Raw genomic sequence first — 25,737 nt, 5'->3', positions numbered from 1 at the left:
CCCTGGCTGCAGAGGACGCTGGGAAGGGATTTTCAGGTCTCATGAGCTTGAATCTGATTGGAGGAGCTCAGGTCACATGCCTGTACCCTGGCTGCAGAGGAGGCTGGGAAGGGATTTTCAGGTCTCATGAGCTTGAATCAAACTGGGGGAGTCAGGTCCCGTAATTGAGCCCTGGGTGCAAAGGAAACCAAGAAGAGAATTTTCTCCACTCTACCGCAGGGACATAAGACTTAAGGTGGGGAAGTCTCCCAGAAAGAGCCCAAGTATTCTCAAAGTATGGGGCAGCCAGAAAACGTGACAGGTGCCACTCATGCACCATGTCCACTTCCTCACCTGTCCCTCTTCTTTGCACCCCCATCTACCTCCTGTCCCACAGCCACGATGGAGCTGCTCTGGCCCCCTGTGATCATCCCCAGGCAGGTCTCTGTGCTCATCTAACTTCTCAGCCGAAAGTGACATGTTGACCTCCGCCCCCTTAGAATGCTTGTCTCTTGTCTTCCACACACGCTGTCTCCTGGTTTCCTCTTCCTCCAGCCACTTCTCTGGCTCTGCAGCTGCCTCTTCCTCCTCCTTGCTTCTGTATCTGAGGGGTCCTGTTCCACCTGTGAGTTGATGGCCCCGCATTTCTATCTCTGGGCCAGACCCCTCCCCTGAGTTCCTAACGCCCCTAGATCCCTTGCGTTTTCTTGTTCCATGGCTTCTCTCAACTTCCTGTGTCTCCCGCAGAGCTCCGATTTCCCTTTTTAACCTATCAGTCGGTGTACCCCGCCTCAGCCACTGGAACCACCATGTTAAAGCCCGCAGCGTATGAGATATTCCTGATTCTCCTTCTTTTCTTCCAACCTCAGATCCACCCCAAGGCATGTTGCCTTGGGCTCCGTATTCAAAAATACCCCAATTCTCTCCACTTCCCCCTGTGCTGCTACCATCACTGTCATCCAAGTAAACCTGTTTTCACCTGGAGGGCTCCAAAGGCTTCCTAATAGGTCTCTCCGCTCCGCTTGTGTGTCTTCCAGTCCATTCTCCACACAGCAACAGAAGAGTGGCGTTCCTCAAGCCTCCGTGGGAACACATGGCTCCTCTGCCTCAGACCTTCCAACAGCTTCCTGTGTAACTAAGAATGAAATCTACACTCTTGATGGCTTATGTGGCCTGAGCTATCTGTTCCTGCTTCTCTTTTCCTGCTCAAGCTGCCTTAGTCTTTCAGGGCGTTGGGCATGGCAACTTCCCTGCTTCAGGGCATTTGCACATGCTAGTCGCTGTCTGTCATGTTTTCCCTCGCGTTCTTCCCATGACGGGCTCACTCTCCATCCTTCCTCTCTCAGTTGAAATGGCATCCTGTCAAAGAGGACTCTGATCACCTAGTGTTACTATCATCTCAGTCTGTTTTCTTTGCAATACTTGAACACTCACTGGTCCATAATCATCTTATTTATTTGACTGTCTCCTTATCTGCTCCTCCAATTGAATACCAGGCCCATGAGGGGGAGACCAACCCTGTCTTATTCACTGACTGGCAGAGTCTCTGGGAGAGTAGGCACTCATATTTGAATATTATCTGTCTGTCCCTCAAACATAGCCCAGCACCTGGTGCTCCAGAAATCTTTCTCGACTCATCTGGCCTGAATGCTTGGGCCAATGTTGCCTGTAGGATATGTTCTTGGGGAGGAGAGATGGTTTGGCCAACCCTGTGGCCCACTTGGCTCTCAAATAGCATTTACAATGAATGGATCTGATCTTGAACCTTTTAAAAACCAGCAGTGAAATGCCGCCACTCAGCTGGCCCTCAGGTACGCACAGGCTTAGTCTCCCGCCCACCATGAATCGAGGCTCCGTGGCTGTTCACATGCTTGTAAAAGGCGGCTCCCTGGAGGCCTCAGACCTCCTGGTTGCTTGGACATTGACATGAGTGATGAAAATTCTCCAAAGACTCAGGCGAAGTGTGTGGGGGAGCAGATCTCCCAGGCAGGTCAAAGGTGTTTTGATTTATGACGTGTTGCCCTTTCCTGTTGAGTACAGGCCGGAGACCACGTACAGGATGGTTTTGTTCAGGCTTGTGAAGTTACGGGAGTAATCCTGTGGGCCTCAGATCTCTAGTTTATAGCATAGAGTATGCGAGAGTGCAAAGGGAACCCTTCCCAAGTGGTAACCATGTGTAGCACTTGCTAGGCGTCTGCTGTATGCCAGTCCCCAGATAGCCCTTTGTCCACATCGTGGGCAATCTTCACACCGTTCTGCAAGGCCAGGGGGTCTGCATTTTGTAGTTGGAGCCTCTGAAGCTCTGAGCAGCCCCCCACCCCCACCCCAGCTCAAGAGCGTAAGAGCTGGGACTGTGGCCAGGCCCACCTTTTCCAAACCCTCTGAAGGGAAGCTGCAGCCAAAAAGATAGCCTTGGCCAGGCTCCTCTGCAGGTGAAGTCACCCCTTGGGGGATCCTGGGTTTGTTCCCCTTGTGGGGGTGGAGACTTGGCAGCCTGGGAGTGGGAGCCACAGGGCGGGTAGGTGGGGGCTGCCCAGGGCCCCACCTGGGCTGAGTGGCCTGGCCAGAACAGGTCCTGGGAGGTCACTCAGCCTCCCACAAGCCTCCCTTATGGTGCCTGGGCCAGTCCCAGCATGTGGATGAACAGCCTCGGCCCCCCTTGGGGAGCACCCTCTCCTAGGGGAGGAGGGACCTGGGCAGGCTTCTCGGTGTTCATCAGTTTTTACCATTCACTGTGTCTCCATGTGGCATTCATTCCACATCTATCAGAGCACTTAGCCCACTATGACAGCTGCTGTGCCATTGTTGTTGTTATAATTATTATTTTGCTAGTTGTTTTCATACTGAGGTGGGAGTCTGGCCCATTTGTTTTTGTGCCCACGATGCTTAGAAGGCAGGAGTATGGAACAGATGGACAGATGGATGCACGGTTGGATGAATAGATGGGAGGATGTGTAGGTGGATGAATGGGTGAATGAGTGGGTGGGTGGATGGGTGGGTGGATGGATGGGTGGGTGGATGGATAAGTGGATGGGTGGGTGGGTGGATGAATGGATGGTGGGTGGGTGGGTGGATGAGTGGATGGGCAGATGAGTGGGTGGGTGAATGAATGAGCGGCTGGATGGGTTAGTAGGAGGTTACATGGGTGGATGGATGGGTGGATAGATGGAGGGGCAGGTGGGTGGATGTTGTGGTGGACGGATGAGCAGGTGGGTAGACGAGGAGTTGAGAGCAGAGAGGGGATTTGCTTCCACCTGCCCAGTCCGCCATCACAGAGGCCAACAGCACTCTGATCCTCCCTGACCGGCTTCCTCCTGTCCTTGTTGGTCTCCTTCTTTTGGGCCCCAGCACCATCCCATTGGTTGGTGTGATGGGGCCAGGGTGTGGTTCTGGTCACCAGAAGTGGGGATGTGGCGAGGGAAGAAGCAGGGGCACTGAATGGGGCTCACCGCTACAGTTCCCCAAGTGGAAACTTGAAGACTCTGAACCCTTATCCCTCTGGGCATTGCTGCCAATAGAACTTTCTTTGATGATGGACTGTTCTGTGTTTGTGCTGTCCAGTATGGTAACCACTAGCCCCATGCATCTATTGAATGCTTAAAATGTTGAAATATTAGATATTAGATAGAGGAAGAATGTTAGATAGAGGAGCTGACTTTTTAAATTTATTTAATTTTCTCGTTTATTTTTTACTGAGATGTAATTACATATAACATTGTATTAGTTTCAGGTATATGACATATAATTCAATATTTGTATATACTGTGAAATGACCACCACAGTGCAGCTAATTAATACCCATCACCACACGTGCTTACAAATACTGTCTTCTCATGACACAAAGTTTTAAGAGTGACTGTCATAGCAACTTTCAAATATGCAATGTAGTAGTATTAATTATAGCCACCATGCTGTGAATTCCGTCCCCAGGACTCCTTTTACAGCTGAAAGTTTGTCTCTTGACCACCGTCCCCCATTTCACCCACCCCCACCCCTACCCCAGCAATCACCAGTCTGTTCTCGGTATCTATGAGTTTGGTTTTTTTATTTGTTTGTTTTGTTTTTTAGATTCCATGCATAAGGGAGATCATATGATATTTGTCTCTATCTGACTCCTTTCACTTAGCAGAATGCCCCCAAGGTCTATCCATGCTGTCAAAAATGGCAAGATTTCCTTCTTTTTTATGGCTGAGGGATAGTACAGTGTGCGTGTGTCCGCGCGCACGCGTGCGTGTGTCTGCCACGTTTTCTTTATCCATTCAGCTCTTGATGGACCCTTAGGTTGCTTCCCTGTCTGGGTTCTTGTAAATAATGCTGCAGTAAACATGGGGGTGCAGATATCTTTTGGAGTTAGTGTTTTCCCTGCCTTCAGGTAAATACCCAGAAGTGGGATCGCCAGGTGCATTGCTGGGTCCTATGGTGATTCTGTGTTTAATTGTTCAAAGAGTCACCATGCTGCTTTCCATAGTGGCTGCACCACTTTGCATTCCCAGCAAGTGTGCGCAAGCATCTCTTTCCCTCCACCTCCTCATGCCAACACTGATTATCTCCCGTCATTTTGATGATAGCCATTTTCATATATGAGAGGTGACATCTCATTGTAGCTTGGGTTTGCATTTTCCTGATGATTCGTGATGTTAAGCACCAAAATTTATTTGATTTTAATTAATTTAAATTACTATGTCAACAGCCCTAGACGAGCAGTGACGAAGCATTTGAGCAAGCACAGCTCTGGTGGGCTTTCAGCTCTTATGTGTAAGATGGCCTCGTCCAAGGAAGAGTCCCAGGACAGAGAGGCCCCTGCCTCCTGAGCCTGAGAACCCAGGACGGAGCAGGGGGAGAGATGTCACTGTAGCAGAGATGTTGACAGGCACAGTCTTGGGGGGCTCAGGGTGCCCTTCGCTGTGCGGCAGAGGCTGGAGCCTTGCAGGGCGGGCTCAGAAATAAGACCCCACGTGGGCTCAGCCTGACAGTCGGGTGGGTGTCTTTGTTCTTGTGGAAAGGGTAAAAGCGGAAGCGCTGTCGGGCAGTGATTGCAGAATATCCGGAAGACGTGTCTATGGGGTGGCCTTTGCTCTCCTTCCGCTTTTCTCCATCTGCTGCTTGGAGCGTGGATCTGATGGCTAGAACTCCATCTCCTGTAATGAGGACCAGGGGTCCCCCCTTGTCCTCCCCGTCCCCCCCCCCCCAGGGACGATGCAGGAGAAAACCAGAGGTGGCCTAGGCCCCATGTTAAGCACACTAACTCACCTGCTATGGTGGGAAATCCTGGCAGGACAAGACTTAGCAGGCCTGACTCTCTTCTGTTCTCTCCAGACTTCACGAAGCTCCAGCCATGCAGCCCCAACACGCGCGCCATCTTGACCTGGGCTGAAGGGCTGAGAGTGGCCATGGCTCCTGCTTCCCACTATCCCTCCTCCTGGCCTCCCCGACCAGCTTCTTCTTGGTGGCAGCACTGGCTTTGAATGCATTCTGTCTTTTTTATGGTCTTGTCCTCTGGGCCTTTGTGGACCAAAGCCAAAACACAAAACCGAAACTTTCTCTTTCCAAAGAGCTGGGCTCTTCCAACGTTAAGCTTTGGCGCCTGCTGTTCCTCTTCCCTGAGTCTCAGCGGCCTGCAGTGGACGCCAAAACCTACCCGCGCATGCTCTGTTCTCTGCTGTGTGGCGCCCCCCTGAGGACCTCCAGTCTAAAATCAGCCCCTGTCTGAATGGGCTAAATGAAGGAGTAGCATAAGGTAAAAAAAATCCCGAACAGAAAATAAAGCCCTTTGATTAATATGTCAAGTAGTATCCTGTCACAAACAGAAATAACTCCGTGTGAATTGAAAACAACGCTTTCTCCTCATTCTGTTAATGAGGAAGAACCTTCTTGGCCTGAAATGTATTTGGATCCCACAGGGAACAGTTGGGAAGGGCAGAGTGGGGGGTGGGGTGAGCCCATCTCAAAGGTTGTAGACCCTTTGAGGTCTTTTGGGGCCTACTCCTCAAAACAGATGCAGCCTGAGTCAGGCCCCCTAACACACCCCCCTACATGCATATGCATGGACACACACACACACACACACACACACACACACACACACTTGCACTCCGCCTACCACCGCTCTTGGCTGGCTTGATGTTTTCGCTCCCTGCCTCTCAACTCTGTCAAAGATTTACATTTCCATTTTTTTTTTTTTTTTTTTTTGGTACTTTGGTAGGCCCTGAGACTAAGAGGTTACCGGGAAAAAGGAAACACATGGATTTCTTCATTGACCATCATGAGTTCAATTATTGGGGCCATAAAGGGCGCTGTGCCCCAGCAGAGGCTGGGGGTTCGGCATCCAGCCCCAGGAGCCCTGTGGGGATCTTGGAGGTGGCAGGGGATGATGTATTTTTTTCCTAGAGCAGTGGGGTGGGCAGGGGGCTGGGGCTGCCAGATTGTGACACATGTCTGTGAAGTGGGGCCCAGACCTAGACGGTCCCCAAAGTCTGTATAAGTCCACAGGCTCCTCGCCAATGCAGGGTGGCCCCCTTTCCAACCTCAGGGCCCAGGCACCTTGGGGTTGTCTGTCCCATCAGTGACGTCTGCTCTTGGGAAGAGCAGAACACTTGAAGCGAGCTCCTCAGGGGGGCTGTACGTAAACAGGCTCCACCCCACATTTAGGAATGAATGATGGAATTTTAGGCATTGACTCACGGGTGGGCAGCTCGATTTCGGTGTCTGGACTTTTCCAGGGCCCTTGAAATTACTCATCGTCTGGGTTTAAGGCCCTGACAGCAGGGCTGAGACCAAGTATACCAAGAGGACCCTCACGAGGCCTCCCTGGGGAGGATGAGGAGCTCCAGGCTGTGTGCTTGGAACCGACCAACCGAGCAACCTCTCCCCACCCCAGAGAGTCTGTGGAGAGTTGGGAGGCTGGAAGCTTAGTCCCCACTTTGCCCCAGCTGCCTGTGGGAACTGGCGGGCCCCAGCCCCTCTCTGCTGCCAGATCTTTCTTCTGTAAAGGGAAGTGGGTCACCTTTCCTGCAGTGAGCACATGGAGAGGTGGATCCTGGGTTCTAAATCCCGCTCCCATGCTGGGGACCTGAGGCTCTTTGGGAGACCAGCTGGTTCTAGGTCTGGGGCAGGAGCAGCAAGAGGCAGGCCTGGGACATCTTGTGCCAGAAAGCAAGCAAGTGCTGAAAGATTTCTGGGATAATTGGGACATTGAAAAGCATAACGACCGTAATTGAGCACAAAGAACAATACATACAAATCATAGGCCCATTGTGATCATCAAAAAAAAAAAGAAAAAAAAAAGAAAAAGAAAAAGACAAGGCAGGCAGGCAGGCAGGCCCATTTTCCACCACTGGAGAAGCACTGGTTCATCCCAGGGAGTAAAGGGAGCTCTTCTTCACTGAAGAATGTCAGATACTGTAGAAAGAAGGAGAGAATCCGAAAGTCAGTGACCTGCAACCCTCACGGTGTAACTGACTCAGGCCAGGGCCATCGGCGGAGGCTGACACCGGGTAGTGAGAGGTTCCTGGGGACTTGGGTATTCACGGGGCACCGAAGTATCACCCTACGGATAACTTGGCAATCACAGAAGCACATGAGCCCTTTGGGAAAGAGATCGAGCCCTCTTTGAGCTGACGAAGAGCTGCCCTGGGAGAGGGTCCTTGCCCCAGCTTCCCAGGCCCCTCTGTCGGTCCTCAGGAATGGAGGGCAGTAAGTCTGGTCATGCGTGTGGCTCAGGGGTCCACGGGCAATCCACAGTGTCGGGGACTGGGTTCCTGAGAGATGCCTTCCTCTGAGCAGAGATGTTTCCTTTGAGGGTGGCGGGCAGGACCCTGGGGTTCTGACTCTACCCTCTGAGTGGTGGCCGTGGTGTGGCCTCTGGACCTCTTGGTCTCTGAACCTGGAAACGCATCTCTGTCAACTCTGGACAGTTTATGACATAAAGATGCTACAGAAATCTGTCATTATTGTTTCTCGGTCTTTCTTTGTCTTGAGTGAGGTCTGAGATAACTGAAACACCGCTCAGCGGCAGTGTGGCTCTGTGAAACGTGGCACTTGCCTGCCGAGGATGTTCTGATGTCCGGTCGGAACAAGGGCCTCCTTAAGTCCTGGTGTTAAGCGACAAAAGCAAGTTGGAGCAACACATAAGAACCCATCTCATGGGCACACACACACACACACACACTCCTCACTTGGGGTGCTGGGCATATGGGTAGTAAGTACAGACAAACAGGACCTAGCCTGCTATCCTACTGATAGGGGGAGGAAGCAAGGGTTTGGTGTGTGTGTGTGTTTTGTGTGTGTGTGCGTGCGCACATGTGTGTGCTTGGCTGTGCACACGCATACAGGTGCGCATGCCTGGCTTGGTCTGTCTTGTATGTTACCTGTGGAATCAGAAACATAAAACGGGAGGTCTGGCAATCTGGAATCTGTGTGGAGCAGGGAATCCGATGAAGGAGGCACTGCGTGTGCCAGAGTGTTAGATGTCTCTGTCCAGATCGGTCCCCATCACATCCCTGCTCAGGAAGCCATGCAGCCACCTCGGTGCCAACACGTTCCCTTCCACCCTCACTGGTGCAAACCGGGGGACTCTTTGCATTGCATCCCCTCCTGGCTCGCACAGCACGTCACAGCTGTGGGCTACTTGACGCCCAGCAGGCTGGCTTGTGAGTCCCACGTCACCAAGGAGAAAAGCAAGGCTCAGAGAGCCTGGAGGACTTGTTCAAGGTCCCACAGCAGGGAGTGGCTTCTCCTGACCCCACATTCTTTCCACACCCCACCCCAGGCCCCATGCGGCCCCTCCACCCCACTCCTGCAGTGCTACCCAGCTCCCTGCTCGCATCACCTCTTGTGCTGGCCCTGAAGGAGACCTAAATCCTCTGCTTAGCGGTTCGGCCCTGCCCTCCCCATGTCCTCTCTCCCAAGCACATTGCTTTGCACACTGGCTGGTGCCAGCCAAGACGGCTGCTCCCTACCCCCCGAGTGCCCAGGTCTTGGTGTCTGCCCTGCAATCACTGCCCACAGACACTACTCAGGAGATGCTGGACCTAGGAGTTCAGAGGAATGACAGTGACCTCTTCCTGGAAGACGCCTCTGGTGCATCTGGGATGAGACCTTCCTCCTGGAGGGACAGAAGCATGAGGCCAGTCTGTGCGTGTGTGTGCGAGATGGAGGACTGCTTGAGGCCGCTAGAAGAGGGCAGGTGACACCAAGTGACACCAACAGAAACCCTCAGAGTCCTACTGCGGGAGTGGGGATCGTATGCTGTGGGCAGTGCGTGGGCGCTGAGCTCTGCTCTGCAGAGATGGACAGGTCTGGGGGGCCTGTGGAACCTGGAAGACCTCCTCCTAGCCTTGGTCTCTAACTTGGGGGCCTGGACTTCAGGTTCAAAGAAATCCTGAATGACTGGATTATAGTAATGATAAACATCGACACTCAATGAGCACTTGCACTTTGCTTGGACTGACTCGATGCTTTATATGTATGTCCTAATGCATCTTAAAAAAAAAGATTTATTTATTTTCTTTAGAGAGAGAGAGAGAGAGAGAACATGAGCAGAGGGAGGGGCAGAGGAAGAAGGAGAAGGGAAGCAGTCTCCCTGCTAAGCGTGAGCCTGATGCTGGGCTCGATCCCAGGACCCTGAGATCATGACCTGAGCTGAAACCAAGAGTCAGATGCCTAACTGACTGAGCCACCCAGGTGCCCCCTGTCCTAATTCATCTTTATAGGTACTATTATTTACTGCATTTCCCACCTCTGGGCCCCTGTGTGCACTGCCTACCAGAAGGGCAGGGCACAGCCTGTGGCAGTTGCTCAACTTAGTGCAGGATGTGAGGTGAGTCGGGGGGTCGGGAGAGAGCATGACGTGTGGACACTCACAGCCCTGAGCGGAGAGCCCCCTGCTGAGTAAATGGACCCTTTCCTGGCCAGTGTTCGGAGCTGTGTTCATGATACGAGTGTGCTCATTTCCACAAATGCTAGAAAGCCCTTTCAACAGCTTTACAAGCCTTTTAAAAAGTGGGGTGTGGGGCTGGGGAGAAAGAGTTGAACAGATACTTTACTTCATTGAAGAAGATACGCAGATAGCCAATCAGCACATGGAAAGATGGAACATCATTAATTGTTAGGGACACACAAAAGAAATCGATGATAAGATGCCACCATACACCTGTTAGAACAACTAAAATGAAAAACACAACAGTCAGCTCTGGTGGGGATGTGGAGGAACTGGAACTCCCGTCACTGCTGGTGGGGACGTGAAGCGCTAAAACCACTCTAGAAAACAGTTCGGCTGCTTCCTACAGAGGTAAGCATATACCTACCATATGACCAGTCATCCTACCGCTGGGTATTCACCCTGGAGTTGAAGACATATGTCCTCCCAAGAACCATACATGAGTGTTCACAGCAGCATTATTCGCCATGACTGCAAAGCAGAAAAACCCAAATGCGCATCAACGGGTGAACGGATGAGCAGAGCACGGCGTGTGCGCGCCAATGAACGCTGCCCAGCAGTAGGAGAAGGACCCACCAAAACATGCAGTGCTATGGATGAAGCCCAAAAACATTAAGGGAAAGAAACCAGAGCCACAGGTTTTATGATTCCAATTCTGACCGTCCAGAAAAGGCAAAACTCTGGGGATGGAAAAGAGATCCGCGGTTGCCAGGTTTGGGGATGGGGGCAGGGTATTGATCACAATGGGACACAGGAGCCCTTTTGAGGTGATGGAGATATTCCTTATCTAGATTGTGGTGGTGGTTACGTGACTATGCATTTATCAAAAAGCTTCAGGTTGTATACCTAAAAAGCCAGATTTTATTGTATACAAAGTACACCTCAATAAATCTGATTTAAAAGTAGTTCAACCTGGGGCCACCTGGGTGGCTCAGTTGTTTGAGTGTCCGACTCTTGGTTTTGGCTCTGGTCGTGATCTCAGGGTCGTGAGATCGAGCCCTGTGTTGGGCTCCACGCTCAGCGTGGAGTCTGCTTGGGATTCTCTCTCCCTCTTCCTCCACCCCTCTCCCTGCTCACGTTCTTGCTCTCTCTCTTTCTCTCTCTCAAATAAATAAACTCTTAAAAGAAAACTTCAACCTGAAGGGCCACTCCGCACCATATGATAAGGCCATGCCAGTCCGTAAACACCTCCCCTACAGCTGTCCAGGTTTGAGGAGGCCACAGTGGAGAGCCGGGAAGGAGAATCACACTCACAGAGGAGCCCCAGCTCTACCTCCCAGGCTCTGGAGAAATGGCTTTGGCGTCTTGCTTCCCTTAAAGGAACAGTGGGCAGGCCTGTCTCTGGGGAGGGATTGTGTTGGGACTGCTCAAGGCCAGATTCTAGAAACATTGGCCTGGGAAAGGCCCCTTCCAGCCCTGCCCTGCTGGCCACTCCTCGCTCCCCTGGTGGCTCCGAGCACCCTGGCAGAAGTTCCCTGGGGGCAGGCCAGGCCTGAGTGGGCAGCCCCTCCCCGTTCCCCCCCCAGGTGGCCTGGGAGCCCGCAGTTGCGGGGCAGAAGCTGCCCCTCCCACCTCATGGCCCGAGTGTCAGGGAATTAGAAACATGTGGCTGAGGGGCCCCGGGCGGAGGGGAAGTGTTGGAGGCACCCGGCAGCTGTGGCCCGACGGGACCCAGACCCTGGGGGCCTGTCAAGCGGGAGCTTGAGCCTGGGGTGGAGGAGCGCAGAGGGACAAGGTCAGGGAGCACAGGGACGGTTAAAAGAGCAAATGGAGAATATTTCATAAGTAAAGGAAGAGTTGCTGCCAGGGGAGGAGGGCCTCTGCGGTGCGGGTGGGGCCCGGGCTGGGCCGGCCAGCCTGGCTGCTTTCCGGTGGGGCTGGCCAGAGCTTTTTCCTAGGACGTAGTGACCAGGTTTGGGCTGCTGGGATGTGGAGAGTCACCCCTCATCAGCCCCAGGTATGGGGGTCTGTGCCCCCCCCCCCAATGTCACTTGGACCCATGGCCCTTCATCTTTAGTGTCCTTATCCTTAACCTTAGGGCTGCTGTGAGGGCTGAGCCAGGCAAGGCGGTGGGAAGTGAGGGACTGCGAGGGTGGGGGTCCCAGAAGCTGTGACCTGTCACTTTGCTCCTATCTCAGTGGGGCGTGCTTGGTGAGAGAGGCCGGGGGACCTCAGCTCCATTCTCCTTGCCAGTGGCCTTGACTGAGCCTCACAGGCATTTCCCTGATGGACAAGTCACAACACTCACCTTCCACGAGGGGCTATTGTGGAATGACAGGGCCCAATGAGGGGGAAAGGGCTGGAGCCGGTGAGCCTCCTGGAACAGGCCAGGTGAGGACACTGCCTCTGTCCCCTCCCCGCCGGCTGCCAACGTTCCCTTCCCTTCACCCTCCAGGCAAACTACAGGAGCTCAGGAGCAAGGGGAGCTTCTGCCTGGGCATGGGGTGGGGACCACAAGGGAAGGGGACAGGCTCCATGTGGGGAAGGACGGGAGGAAGGGAAGAAGGGGCGTGGCGGGGGCTGCAGCCGAGTCGGGCCTCCCTATCCAGGCCCAGCAAGGCCAGCCAAGGGCATTGCCATACACACATCAGAGAGACCTGCCCACTCCTGGGGCTAAGCCATCTGTTCCTTTGAACAAGGCTTTACGTTTGTATGATGTTTTAGTCACAGGGACGCCACCAAGCAGCTGCAGCGGGCTCTCCGGGCCAGAGTCGAAGCCGAGGAACGGCAGTGGTCGGCATTTACGAGCCTCTCTGTACAGCCCCATGCCATCCTCTGTAGGGGCCGTGTCCCTCCAGTCCCCACAGCACCATTTAGAATCGACCAGGCTTGTCCCTTGGCCAAGGTTAGATACAGAGCCAGGCAGGAGCTCCAGAGCCCACCTCTGCCACCACTCTTACCGACCACTAGTACCACAGGCCTGGTTGTCCTCTACGTGCAGATCAGAAGTGGCCTTCCTGTGGATCCCTGGGGTGGGGGCTTTACAGAAGTGTCTGGTTTGGGGTCCAATCTGGCCTACGTCGCAACGAGCACCTGCACCCTTGCCCTGCTCGGGAAGAGAGCCCGCCTCCACACCTGGGTTTGTGCAGACATGCACAGGTTACGTGTGGTCCCCAGGCTGGGTGGTCGCACATGCAGACACTGAGCCGCGGGGACGAGTGACCCTCTCAAGGTCAGAACAGGCCCCAGGCCGCTGAGCGCCATGAAGTCCAGCATTAATTCCCATAGAAAAACAGACACGCAGGGTGGTGCTCGATTCTTCCAGCCCAGCCTCTGCTCTTCCCTGGCCAAACACCACATTCCCGTAGCCAGTGTATTATATTTCTGCAGCCATTAAAAAAAAAAAACCACAATATTTCTGAATTGGCAATAGCTGTACATTGGTACAAAATTCAAAATGTATTAAAAGGTATATGGTAAAAATCTCCTTTCCCATCCCTGCTCCCAGCCAATCTCCCCTGGAGGACAACCCTTTTCTTGGACTCATTTTCTTGGGTGTCTTTCTAGAGATAATTTTACTTAGTTACATAAATACATTTATAGATTCCTTTGACCACTTTTAACCTGAATGGCAGCCTACCATATACATCATGATTTACCCCTTCCATTTTTCCATTTAACATATGATGGAGATTCTTCTTTATGCTTCTAGAATTGCCTCTTTCGTTTTAATGGTTGCATAATATTTCAGTATAGGAGACAGTATTGCTCTTTGCACAGCTCCAGGGAGGTACCAGTGTGGTATTTGGTGTGGCCCTGGATAGATACAATATTTGACCTGTTCCTTATTAATGGGCGTTTAGCTCAAGTAGTCATCTGCTTGGGCCCCGTAACACAATACCACGGACTGGGAGGCTTAAACAGAGCTCTTGATTTCCTCTCAGCTCAGGAGCCTGGAAGTCCAAGATCGAGGTGCCATCAGGGTTGGTTCCTGGGAACGACTGTCTTTCTGGCTTGCAGGCCACCACCTTCTCACTGTGTTCTCACATGGCAGAGAGTGAGTGAGCTCTGAGTCCCTTTCTCTCCTTATAAGAACACCAATCCTACCGGCTGAGGACTTCACCCTATGATCTCAGTTAACCTTAATTGCCTCTTCCAAGGTCCCATCTCCAAATACAGTCACATGGGGGATTAAAGCTTTAATATGTGAAGTTTGGGGGGAATGCAATTCAGTCTCCATAGCTTGTTTCCATATTTGGCTATGATCAAATAAAAGACAAAACCAAGGATTAGGCAACCTGCACATTTAGCATCTTAGAACCAGAAGGTTGTGCTGGCCAAGGAGACAAAGCAGGACCTGATCGCTTGGCCCTCCGGTCTGACCACTGCTCGGCATGCTTGCTGCCTCCTCAGGGCTGACTGGTCCTCACCCAGCTCCGCTGGGCCACAGGACTGTGTAGCTGTGTGTGTCCAATTAACAGCCACAGATGCAGGGTGTCTTGGATGTGTCTCTTGTTATTTCTGATGAACAGGTGGTCTCTCCAGAAATGGCCTCTGAGAAAATTTGCCTGGAATTTCATTGGTTGCAGCTGATACAGAAGCGTCAATGATCACGGTAAATGAAAACGTAATCTTGCCCTTCTTAGCTGCCTCTTTTCCTAAAGAGCAGCGTCGGCCAGCCTTCTTTCCCCGCAGGAGAGACACATCAACGATTTCCAAACGCTCTCTGAACCAACACACTATTTTGTCACCTTGCCAATTCCCTTGCTGGGAGGTTAATAAACTTCGACATATGCTCAAGAGCCATTTGTGCTAAGAAATCTTGCTTCAACACAATTACTAACAACCCTGCAGCATCATCAGTCATATGTCATTTCACACATGTGCGCGTTTACTATAGGGTGCATTCCCGGAAGTGTGAGCGGGCATCCTTTCCACTTTCCCTTTAGTGTTCTTTGAAAGGCTGGAAAGTGAACAGCTGTGTTTCCTGCTTCCCTTGCAGCTAGAGTGTTGTGCTGGTAAATACTTAATAACCAGCTCTCTAAATAAATAAATAAAATACAAAGACACTCTGGCTTGTTGTAGTGCTTGCTGATTTTCGTGGTGTAAATACTCCCAGCATGGTCAATTTCAATTAAGCTATTCATACGATGCCACTGAATGTGCAGTTGGGATTGTGTGTACCACTGACTTGCTGGGCCGAGCCGGCTCTAGCACATGCTCAGTTCTGCCACTTAGTTGCACGCTACTACAGTTCAAGGCCAAGAGCATCCCCTTGCTGCTTTTGGCTGTTCCTGCTGGCAAGCAGAGCTGTGGTGGTTGTTTCTGCTGCAGTGGCATTCCAGAGTCCACTTAGTCCCTTTGTGGGGTCAAGAGGCAGGTGTCGGGGCAGCAGTGATGACCTCCTAACCCCACCTGACTGGCAGGGTTGAGGCAGCAGCACTCGGCCGGCTGGTCCCCAGGCATTGTTCCGGGCATCTCTCCAATAGGCCTGGCCCACGCCTGCTCCTCCAGCCCTTTCAATAAAATTGTAAGCCCATAATTTCCTGTCTAAACCCCCTTTCACTTAAAATTGTTTGAGTGGTTTCTATTTCCTGTAAGTAAACCCTGGATGATATAAAGTGGAATCTGAATCCATTTTTTTTTTAACAGAGATATACTTTTCTCAAGGCTATTTCCTCATCTGTCTGTGGAGAAGGATTGTAATGAGTCGTGAGGTCTTGGAGGACAATCATAAAAAACTGGCACTTGTGAAGCTTGGTAAATCTGGCAACTCTGGAGGGAAGCGTCCGAGTGCACTGAGAAGGACAAGGCCCACCTCCAGAGTGTGCAAGACTCTGTCCTCCCACAGCCTCTTCTCCAGGCCCTGCTGAGGGCCGCGCTCACGAGGCAGAGACTGGGCTGTTGGATGCTAGTGCCGGCTGGGGGAGAGACTGGATTTTCTTGGCTCCACATAACCAGACACGTGAGAATGTGTCATGTAATGGTTCCTCTAACTGCACTTTGAGACTGAGTGGATTTTGGGGTGTCTCTCTTGATTTATCCTCAGGCAGAATTCATGTTTGGGGAGCAAACTACTCTTGACATAATGTGGAGGAAGAGATCGTGTGTATATAGATGATTCTGGCAGCCTGGTAGAGGAATTCTTTTGGCTGATTAGGAAGGACTCCCTTTGTTAAAAGCAAATACCTCCTGAGAGAGGGTCCTGTTATCAGCTCTGGGCACCTTAGTGTGAGGGAATTTCCAGGTTCTATCCAAGCCAAAAGCAGACACTGAGCTGAGGACAGTTTCCTGGGAGCATGGCCCAGCTGGGGGGAGTCTGACAGCAGAAATGTGGTGAGTAAACTGATCACAGGCAGCAATGACAGAGGCCAGTCTAGGTGGGGTGCCATAGGTGGGGAGCTAGGCCCTGTACAAAAGTGGCTGAGATCTGGGGTCTAGAACTGGGGTCTAGCAGACTTGGCTTCAGGCTCCGATCCCTCCCAGTCCCTGCACAAACCACTCACCTCTCTGGGCCCGTCTTTCCTCATTCGTAACATACAGATGATAATATCTAACTCACGAGTTTCTCCTGAGGGTTGACTGAAATAAGAACTACAAGGCATTGGGGAAGAGAGTATAGGTGTTGAACCAAGGGCAGAGGGATGGGAACTGTCTGCATCTGCCTGGGTTTACTCAATAAAGTGTGTGTGGGGGCATCTGTAGAAAACAGGACAATAATGAAACCCACCAAGTCAGACCCCTGTGTTTTATAACTTGGTGTGATAAAATACTCCTCCCAGGGAAAATATTTTATTGGTTGAATTCGAAACAATTGCTTGTGAGTATATATATATATATATATATATATGCTACATATGAACATGATTCTATTTCTTATTTTTTCATAAATTTTGTATTCTACATGTAAGTTCATTTGGAGAACTCCTACATATACAGTTGGCCCAGAAATGTGCTTTATAAAGTAAGTCATGAGAGGGAAAAGGCCACTGTGGACATACAACCTGTCTCTAACTCTGGGGTACTATGAATTCCTTCCTTAACAGCAGATGGGACAAAATAAGGGCAGTGCAGTGATTGGAAAGATGAAGATACAGAACTTGAGTTACTTTAATTCTGCCGTTCTGGGTGACCACTATTTAATTTGTATTTAAAATTCAAAACAGTCTAACTGTTTTGCAGTGCACACTGCAAGGTAAGTGCAAATTTTAGTTCACATAGGAACTATTTTGCTAAATTGGAATAATACCTTTAAAATTCAAATATCTTTTTAAATTATTAATTTAAAACTAATGAATGGGGTTCCACAGGTACGGAGTTTGGAAATCACCACTCTGTCCTAACAAGTGAAAAACAAAGGGAAAAACCAACAACTCTTCTTGGATCCATGAGAGGGGGAGGGCATAAGGCAAATCGCTGCCTCCAAGACTGAAGAGACAGAGGTGAACACGTGAAGACACGGCTTGCCAGAGCAGCGACTTGTCGCTGGACACCACAGTGGGAACCTGTGCTGGGGTAGGAAAATGTGAACTATCATTGATGAACTGCTGGAGACCCAGGGTGGACAAGTCTGAGAATTAAAAGGGCCACAGTCACGGAGGGTCCCCCACAGTGTTGACCTGAGATTGACCTCCAGGAGCTTGACCAAGTTCCCACAGTATCAGAGTAAAAATCCCCTCATGATTCTAGCTGGGGAGGGGAATATGAACCATTTGCCAGAGCACGCTCTTCTCCTTAACAAGGTCTGCCTTTAGGGAAAACTAGTTAACCAGAGTCTATGCTGTTGGGGTATTATCAGAGCCTAACTGCTCTGGGGAAAGGGAAATAATCAACTCCGGGAAACTATAGCCATCCTGTTCCCCCTAAGGAGGAGAAAAAAATCTGAGACACTCTTGTGACGTTCACAGTCCAGAGAGACAGGCTCACTAAAAGACTGAGACCTAATTCTAGAACTATAGAACTCTTCCCCTCCCCGCACAACTCACCGCATCACTAAGGTTTATTTATGGCACTTCCTTTTACCTGGTACGTCATATCTAACTACTAAGAAAAATTACAAGGCATACTACAGGGCCAAAAATACAATTTGAAGAGACCTAGCCAACATCAGAGCCAGACATAAGAGGGATGTTGGAATTACCCATTCAGAAATTTAAAACAACTATGATTAATATGGCAGGAGCTCTACTGGACAAAGTAGACAGTCAAAGTAGATTGTCAGAGTGGATCAAAAAACAAGACCCAGCCCTATGTCATCTACAAGGAGCCCACTTTAAACATAAAAACACATTTAGATTAAAAGTAAATGAAGGGCGTCTGGGCGGCTCAGTCAGTCAGGCGTCCAACTCTTGATTTTGGCTCAGGTCATGATCTCAGGGTCGTGCGACTGAGCCTGCACTCAGTGGGAAGGCTCTGCATCAGGCTCTGCACTCAATGGGAAGTCTGTTTCTCTCTCTCTCTCTCCGTCTCCCTCTGCCCCTCCTTCTCATGCTCTCTTTCTCTCTCAAATCAATACATACGTCTTCAAAAAAATAAAAGAAAATGACTGGAGAAAAATGTACCCTACTAACACTAAATCAAAAGACAGGTGTAGCTATATTAATTTCATACAAAGCAGACTTCAAAGCAAGGAAAGTTGAGGATAAAGAAAGGCATTGCAGAAAGATAAAGTGGGTCAATACTTCAAAAAGACATAACAATCCTTAACGTGTATGCTCCCGACAAAGCCTCATACTGTGCGGGGCAAAGTTAATAGACCTGCAAGGAGAGTAGATGACTCCACTACCATCGTTGTGGATGTCAACATCCCTCTGTGAGATACAGACAGATCCAGCAGACAGAAAATAAGAACGGATGGGCTTGACTTCAGCAACGCCATCAATTAACAGGACATAATTGACGTCTATAGGCTATTTCATCCGACAGCAACAGAATACATCTTCTTCTCAAGCTCGCATGGAATATTTAGCAAGATAGACCCCATTCTGGGAAATAAAACACATCATAACAAATGTAAAACACATCATAACAAAAAAAATAGAAATCACCACTGAATTAAACTAGAAATCAATAACAGAAAGATAACTGGAAACTTTCAAAATACATGAAGATGGAACAGCATACTTCTTTTTTTTTTTTAAAGATTTGCTTATTTATTTATTAGATGGAGAGAGACAGCCAGCAAGAGAGGGAACACAAGCAGGGGGAGTGGGAGAGGAAGAAGCAGGCTCCTAGTGGAGAAGCCTGATGTGGGGCTCGATCCCGGAACGCCGGGATCACGCCCTGAGCCGAAGGCAGCCGCTTAACGACTGCGCCACCCAGGTGCCCCAGAACAGCATACTTCTTTTTTTTTTTTTTTTTTTTTAATATTTTATTTATTTATTCGACAGAGATAGAGACAGCCAGCGAGAGAGGGAACACAGCAGGGGAGTGGGAGAGGAAGAAGCAGGCTCATAGCAGAAGAGCCTGATGTGGGGCTCGATCCCGTAACGCCGGGATCACGCCCTGAGCCGAAGGCAGACGCTTAACCGCTGTGCCACCCAGGCGCCCCTAGAACAGCATACTTCTAAATAACACATGGATCAAAGAAAAAATCTCAGGAGAAATTTTAGAATATTTTGAACTAAATGAAAATGAAAACATAACTTATCAAAATTTGTGAAATGTAGTGAAAGCAGTGCTTAGAGGGAAATTTAATACATTTTGTGTATATATTAGAAAAGAAGAAAGATCTAAAATGTATAGCCTAAGTTAGGAAACTAGGAAAAGAAGCACAAATTAAATCCAAAGTAAGCAGAAGAAAAGAAATAATAATTAGAGTGAAATCCCTAAATTAAAAACAGAAAATTGGTAGAGAAAATTGATAAAACCAAAAGCTGGTTCTTTGAGGAGATTAATGAATTGATAAGTCTCTAGCCAGGTTAGCTATGAAAAAAAAGAGAGAGGACACAAACTACTAATATCAGAAATGAAAGAATGAACATCACTGCAGATCCTATGGACATGACGAGGATAATAAAGAAATGCTATGAACAACTCTATGCTCATGAATTTGATAACTTAGATGAAATGGACCAATTTGCTGAAAGATACAATTTGCCAGAACTCACCTAAGAAGAAGTAGACAGTCTGAATGGAGCTGTATCTGTTAGAGAAATTGAATCAACAATTGATATCTTCTAAAACAAGAAGGCCTGGATCAATTCACCAGTGAATTCTACCAAACCTTTAAGGAAGAAATTACATTAATTCTCTATAATCTCTTTCAGAAGAGAAGCAGAGGGAATACTGCCTAACTCATTCTATGAGACCAGCATTCCCCTAAAGCCAAAACCATCAAAGACATTACAAGAAAAGAAGACTAGGACCAATATGTCTGATGAATAGAGATGCAAATTTCTTCAATAAACTATTAGGAAATTACACCCAACAATATTTAAAAAGATGTATACACCATGACCAAGTGGGATTTACCCTAGGTAAGCAAGGCCGGTTCAAGACTTGCAAACTAATTAATGTCATCCGTCACGCCAACAGGCTAAAAAAGGAAAATCACCTGATTGTATGAAGAAAAAGCATTCCCAAAACCCAACAGCTCACTATTCGTGATAAAAAAAAAAACCTAGTAAACTACGAATAGAAGGGAACTTCCTGAACCTGATAAAACATATCTACGAAAACCTACAGCTAACACCATACTTAAGGGTGAGAAACCAGCAGCTTTCCCACTAAGATCAGGAATAAGACAAACATGTTTCTTCTCACTACTCCTTCTCACATCCTATTGGAAGTACTAGCTAACACGATAGACAAGACAAGAAAAAAGAAAAGAAAAGAAAAGAAAAGAAAAGAAAAGAAAAGGAAAAGAAAAGAAAAAAAAGAAAAGACAAGAATATAGATTGGGAAGGAAGAAATAAAACTAAAGAACAAATCAAGAAAATTAAATATTATAGACAATGTAGTAGTTGCCTAAGTTTTATCTTATCCAGATGTTTTGGGGGTTTTTGCTGAGATATAATTTACACACCATTTTAAAGTGTGCAATTCAATGGTTTTCAGTATTATTTACAAGGTTGTGTAGTCATCACCAGTATTTAATTCTAGAACACTTTTTAAAAGATTTTATTTATTTATTTTGAGAGAGAGAGAGAGTGCATGAGCAGGGGTAAGGGCAGAGGCAGAGGGAGAGAGAGAATCTCAGACTCCACGCTGAGTGTGGAGCCCAGTGCGGGGCTCAGTCTCAAGACCCTGAGATCATGACCTGAGCCGAAATCAGGAGTAGGATGCTTAACTGACTGAGGCACCCAGGCACCCTCAACAATTATATTTTTGACTGAGCATCAAGGAAATTGTGAATTTTATACGGATTACACATGGTTGTAGGGTAAGCCTTTTCAGGGAAAGGGACATTTGGTAGAGGCCCAAATGAAGGGAATGCAGCATGGGGAAGAGTATTTGAAGCAGGAGGAAGAGCATGTGCAAAGGTTCTGGGGCAGGAAAGCATTTGGTGTGTTCAAGGAACAATACAGAGACTAGTGTGACAGGAGAGAAGTGGGGCTGTTGTGAACATCAAATGGGATAAAATATGTAAACATGTTATATTATGGGGTGAGAGAGGTGTACTATTGCCTATCACTGCAATTCCCTTAAGATGTTTCCAGAGGGTAAGAGAAGAGAGAAAAGAAAATGCCTTCAGTAATAACATCCAGCTAGATCAGGGCCAGGGACAAGCATCAGGAATGCCACATTCAGGGTGCCTGGGTGGCTCAGTCAGTTAAGTGTCTGCCTTTGACTCAGGTCATGATCCTGGGGTTCTGGAATCAAGCCCGGCATTGGGATCCCTGCTCAGCGGGAAACCTGCTTCTCCCTCCGTCCCTCCCCCTCCTTGGGCTTGCTCTCTATTTCTCTCTCTCTCTGACAAATAAATAAATAAAATCTTAAAAAAGGGAAAAAAAAAAAGGAATGCCACATTCCCCTTAGTGTCCAGCTCCTGTTACCCACAGCGGGCTCTGCACTGGGAAGCTGGGCTGGTCCGTTCAGGTGGGCTGAGCACCTGCTCTGGACCCCCTTTCGTCCTGGCTGCTCACCCCCAGCTGGGGGACCTCTCATGTGCCACAGCCAGCTGACGCCCCAGGCTTCCCTACCTTTCAGGGTCCCTGATTCCAGTGACTTCTAAGGGGCAAGAGGGTTCAAAGGTCTTAGCATTTAGGGGTACGGAGCTTTCCCTGGGGCTGCTCTAGGTCCTGGGGCCTGTGATGGGATCCACGGGAAGCTTGTCCTACTCTCAGCGGGGGCACTTACAGAGCCCCACTAGCCTTCCGGGTGACTTCGGTGGAGGCAAGTCCTGGCCACTCTTGCTTTTGGAGCCTTTCAATGTATTAAAAAAAGAGAAGAAGGAAGGAAGGAAGGAAAGAGGGAGGGAGGGAGGAAGAAATAGGACAAAACAAGATTGCAAGCACTGTTGCTACTCTCAGGGTATGAACACACTGACAGTGTTCTAATCCACACAAATACGATGGAAGTCCCTTGCGCTATTCACAACACGGTCACGGACTTACCGAAAACCTTATTCCGTAGCGCAGCCCGAGGTTAGAGGGACCTGGTGAGCGGGAGCTTCTGTGCATCCCCTGTGTGACCCTAGGTCCAGCTTCATTTGGAGAGAAGGGGGCCCTGGATGCCCTCCAGGCGTGGTCAGCCCAGGCGAGGGGAGCTGGGCCTCGGAAGCTGGGAGCTCTGCTCCCACGTGAGTGGGGAAGCAGGTCCAGCAGGAGGAGAGCTCAGGGGCCCAGGAGTTCAGGAGGGAGCTGCACACCTCACTGTGCTCTCTGGCTGCCCTTATCCTGAGACTTAGAAGGTCTCTCTCTCTCTCTCTCTCTCTCTGTTTCTTCTTTGCGTGTCTTTCTTTGCTCTGTCTCTGTTTCTGTTTCTCTCTCTCTCTCTCATTCCAGCTGCTGACGCGGGGCCCTCCCGCCCCCACCACCAGGCCTCCCACAATAAAGCTGCCTTTGGACGGCTCGGCGTTGGAAAACAGCAGAAGGTTGCTGGCAGGGGAGGGACTGTCTTCTCTCTGGGCTGGCCTTCTCCCAGCTGGAGGGCCCAGCCGGCCCTGCCCCCAGGACCCCCTGCCTTGTGTGGTTTCTGGCCTGGGCTGTGGCCAGGGCCGTGGGGTCTGGTGTCTCGGTGGGGATCGCATGGCTGGAGCAGACCCAGGGTGAGGTAGGCCGTGAGGGCATTTCTCGCAGGGCCGCCCACACTCCAGCGTGGGAAGAATGTTCTGGAGAGGCGTTTCCTCGCTTGGTCTCCTTCTGACCTTCTTTCCTCACCAGTCACTGTGTTCCCCAGATGCTGGGAAATCAGGATGTGTGTGGACATCACAGGGTTTGTCCTCTTTCTAGGCCAGGCCTGGCCCCTCCGGTGCTGGCGGCACGAGAGTGTCATTGTCCCAGCCGGCCGAGGGCGACGGCATGCCTCTGAGGCACAGCTCGGCCTGGCTTAGCCACACAAATGTGGTGTTTCAGTATTTATTTTTAGTGGCCACTGGTTAAATAGAGCCTTCCCTTTGATGGGGGCAACCCTGAAAAGTAAAACTAAATGAGATCTTTGCCTTGTCAGGAAGTCCTACCGGCCCCTGCTGGGTGGACCCTGAGCCCAGTCCCCAAATGCCCAGGGCAACCATCAAGGCTCGTGACTTGAGGGCCCCTCAGGGAGCCAGGCCGGTGATGACCACAGCCCCTCATCGGGAAGACCACAGCCCTTCTCTCCCCAGCCTCCTGGCCCTTGCCCACCGCACCTGCCTCACGCTGGGCCGTTCAGAGGCTGACAGGCTGTCATCCAGGACTGGGGGCTTGGGTCTCACTCCCCGACCTCCCTGACCTCAGCTCCGGTCAGGAGGGCCTACCTGCTCTGAGGGACACACGAGAGTCTGTTGGCTTAGACATTGTGGAAATTCATCTGTGTGACCTGACAGCATCGGCTCTGGGGTTACACCTGCTGGAGCCCTGCTTGTTCCAACCAAACGTGGCTTTGGTCAGGGGCCGCGGCTTTTCTTGTGCTAAAGCGTTGGAGGGCACGGGTGAGGCTGAACTTGCCCTTGGTTTGGATTTGAGAGTGTCGGGTGGTGGGTCCTTGCCCCACAGCAGAAAGGGCAGCTGGCCCTGGTCGCTCTTGGGGGGCACTGCCCCAGAGCCCCCAGCCAAGCCATCTCCTATCCTCTTTGTCGGGGGCCTGGCATCCGCACCAGAGAAGGGGTTTTCTTGGCTCAAGGTGTTTCTCCAAGGGAGTCTGGGTACAGCCGCTCTGCCTTGGGAAGGGTGACGCCCAGAGGTCAGGGACCACCTGATCTTTACTGTGTTCTGGTTTTCGGCTATGGAAACTGTCTCAGAGGTACCAAGTCCCTTTTCCCAGGTCAGAGTTCACACAGGAATGTGGGTTCAAACCCAAAGGTGTCTCTGGGTTTTTGACCCGCTTCCAGCTACGTCCTCATTGGCTTATTGTCCCTTGTCCCTTATTGGCTACTGACACCTCAGATGAGATTGATTATTTTATCACAGTGTTTCCTAAACCCAAATAATGTAGGACCCTTCCCCCCGCCACCTTCTAGAGAAAAAAAAAAAACGATCTTGGTTGCCTAGTACCGATCTAAATTATTTTCATTATAACGTTACTTAAATACGTAAAAAACACAAAAACAGTCATAACCCTCTTATGTTTGTAGCTGTTATGGACCCAGGCCCCCAAGACCATTCAAAAATTATACACCAAACAAAAAGAAGAGATTCCGATGAAGGCCATGAATGTCCTGAGGTAGGGTGACACCATTTTGCAGAAGTGGGTCCCCGCTTGCTGACAGGGAGCACCATGGGGGTAAAGTTAGAGTCGCTGAGCGAAGCCCCAGAGGCACGTGGTGCTGGCCAGGGAGGTCCTGGGACAGGACTGGAGCAAGGGACCTCCGCACCCAGTGTGGACTGGGGGAGTCCTGGGCTTGGAGCAGAGGAGAGTCAGGGACATCTTTCGGCCAGAGAGAAGGTGGCAGGAAAATCTCAAGGCTTCCAACCTGTAGGTACATGTGAGTGGGGGAAATCAGAATGACCTTCCTGTCCTTTGCCCCAGGGAAGAGCAGTTCTAGAGCCCTTCTAGGCAGGTCCCCCTGTGGCTGCTGCCTGGCCTGGGCCCCCTGGGAATGGGGCACTTGGGCCCTGGCCATGCTACTGTCCTGTTGGGCCCTCACTGCCCTGACCAGTCTCTGTCTCTGAGAATGAAAGGTCAGCGAAGCAGAGAGCCAGGCCCCAAGGAAGGACTGCCAGACAGGGTAGGGAATCCCTGTCTCCGACCTGAGAGCAACTGGCAGGTCAGGAGTGGCTGGCTCCCAGGTCTGAAGCCCACACTGAGGGACAGAGTTTGTTCTGCTGTTGGTTACCCTATTCAGTCCCCTCTCAGACTGCATGGGGCTGCCAACAAGTGTGAGACCCTTTGTCTCTTGGGCCTTCTGTTTAGAGTCTCTCCACCTACTAGCCGATGGCCCTTGGGTTTGTCAATCGATCTTTCTGGGCAGCAGGTCCTTAATCTGTGAAATAGGTCCGTGTGTGAACTCCATGAGGTGATATGGATCTTCTGCATTAGTCTCTAGCTCACCTACGCATACCTGTAATATATATGTGTGTGCAATTATCCATATGTGTACAGATATAGGTATCATTTTATAAGCAAGCTAAAAATAACTGCAACAAAAATAACCACGAGCTTCTCTCCAGGGGCCTGGGGCACCAGGATTTGCCTCACTAGAAGACCCGAAGCCGTGTGACCCCAGGAGGAAGGAGCTGGAGCAAAGTGGTAGACATGGACAGAGAACCTCAGTAGCAACACAGCAACACAACAACACTTTC

General features: G+C 50.2%; 1 long non-coding RNA gene across 1 annotated transcript; it reads right to left on the bottom strand.

Annotated features, from left to right (window-relative positions):
* Positions 1–3,992: 3,992 nt before the first annotated feature.
* Positions 3,993–22,866, bottom strand: LOC148107570 (uncharacterized). Its single transcript, XR_015722120.1, has 3 exons — positions 22,414–22,866; positions 5,230–7,377; positions 3,993–5,117 (listed from the first exon to the last, which is right to left on the bottom strand). It is a non-coding gene; the product is annotated as an uncharacterized LOC148107570 (long non-coding RNA).
* Positions 22,867–25,737: the final 2,871 nt, after the last annotated feature.

The sequence above is a fragment of the Ursus americanus genome, chromosome 28 (genome assembly GCF_024610735.1).
Source record: "Ursus americanus isolate L20-20 chromosome 28, mUrsAme1.1.p, whole genome shotgun sequence".
Lineage (NCBI taxonomy): Eukaryota > Metazoa > Chordata > Mammalia > Carnivora > Ursidae > Ursus > Ursus americanus.
Note: the sequence above shows the minus strand (reverse complement) of the source record. Positions and strands in the feature narration are given on the sequence as shown.